Raw genomic sequence first — 2169 nt, forward strand, 5'->3', positions numbered from 1 at the left:
AACATGATAAAACGCTGACAGCACCATCAAAAGTACTTGTGTACACTACCGAGTGAGGTCCCGAGTGACTGCCGCAACGGTATAGTGTGACCCGGAAACAGTTGAACCTCGCCCACTAAGCGGACACCCCGAAACCCCCATACGGTGCGTATTTCGGCTTGAAAACAATGGCGAAACCATAGTAAAAAGCTGTCGAAAATCGGTCAACTTTGACATCAAATATATACTTTCTCGTAAAAGTCCATCGCTTGAGATTCACAAGGCAGATAGAACAACTTGTGGGGATTACGAGGACACCTTTGATAGCCTGATTTAGCCCACCGCAATTTTTTTATCTTTTTTTTACGTGACCATGTCAAGTGCCTCAAACGGGCGTCCAACACCGATGAAACATCCGCCATTTTGGCCTGGACGATCCTGGGGTCACCGAGCACCTCCCATCACGCCTAGCTTTGACCCCGGCAGTCTGGACTCTTGATTAGTATAGAGCGAACTGTTCGATAATCATGGGGTCTCAGGCCAAGCATGAGGCTCGATTAGTCAGTCCTGTTTGTAAATCATGCCCCATGATTAACAGAGATTCATGGTAAAAGTATAAGAATCGGGTGGTAAAACAGAACTTTGTCTTTCCTTCACACAGTAACTCGCAAAAAAAACCGTCAGATAACCGTAAGATAATCATACTGACTTACTTGATACTTGATAAGGTCTCTTCATAGTTGTGTCAAGTGGTCTGCATCAAGGCAACGTCTCTTGTGGACCATCCTGCGCCATTCCATGCAATTCTGGGCCGTCACTTCTACGTCTCTAAGATAATCATACGAACCCAGATTGTAATAGAATGTTACAACTTCCGCTGTCTATACGTGTTGCTCATCTTCTAAGGTTGTGCCCCTTTGTTAATAATGTCTATGGTTCTATTTTATTAATGAGGTTCAAACGTTGATTCAAAGAATAAAGCTTCTGCAACTGTTAACATATGGATTGTAGTTTTACATGAATAGATTGATACTCTAAAGACGGCGTCTTTTCAACTAAAAATAAAATTGGATTATAGCAGTTAGTAGGGATATCATCAGGTTAATTTGACTCTTCAGACAATAACGATGTTACCTGGTTTGGATATGTCTTCTCGTCATTGCAGAGTGGACCGTGAAACAGCATCAAGATTGCTTCGCCAAGGGAGTGCATCCTATGGCAAAGACAAGAAAAGCGCCGCCCAACGGTTAAAATTATCATTGCAGGAAAACCCGCATCCGTCATGGTCAAAACTAACTTGGATGGTATCACATCAAACAGGCCATACAAGATCGATGCACAAAGTCTGGAAGACTGGTATCATTCACCAAGTTGACTACTACATGTACATCGAACTAGTTTCCCTTCTACAACTACGGTCATGGCTACATGTTTAAAATTAATGATGTCGTCATCCATAAAACTTACCTGCCGTGGCCTTGCTGACATTGTATTTCCATGTCCCGTGAACAGCAGTACAGAAGAGGTTGGTGCCCATCATAAGCTGTGGTGTTAGAAACTACTGCACGAGTCTCCCAACAAGACGATGTGTCAGCTCTGGCCCGTGGGTCTACCTGGACAAGCTCAGCCAGTGGTGACCAGAACTGCATGCAAAGAGACAGAATAATCTTTGTGTACTATTCACAGCGTCACACCTGTCCCCGCGCGCCACAGACAGGTGGTCAGTTAACTCAATTTTGGAGGGTAACCAATCAGAGGAGTTATGCAAATGTACACGTATGCTAATGAGTGCAGGGGTATAAAAGAAAAAGATATTATCACAAAAAAGGCGCACAGTTTGACTTTGGGGAGGAAGATGAAAAGGTGGTTGGCAGAAACAGGCGAAAATTAAAGTCGGGTCAATTAGGGACAGTAGGAAGGGTATGAGGGTGTTGAGATATAAAGAAGAAGGTATCTTTACCCTAAACACCCAACCATCCTCTCTAATTTCTTATGGCTTGGGAAAAGTACTCGCCTCGCTCTCTGCTCAGGGATGGAGACTTTCCGCACTCCTTATCCCTCCATCACCTGTCTGGGACGCGGGGTATGGGTGTGGTGGTATGAATCTTCCACTATATCAATCTAACCATGGCATAATTATACTTGACCAGCGATTGATGTCCAATTAAACTTAAGGTTAGCAAGGAGGTT

This window comes from Branchiostoma floridae, chromosome 11 (assembly GCF_000003815.2).
Source record: "Branchiostoma floridae strain S238N-H82 chromosome 11, Bfl_VNyyK, whole genome shotgun sequence".
In the NCBI taxonomy this organism is placed as follows: Eukaryota; Metazoa; Chordata; class Leptocardii; order Amphioxiformes; family Branchiostomatidae; genus Branchiostoma; species Branchiostoma floridae.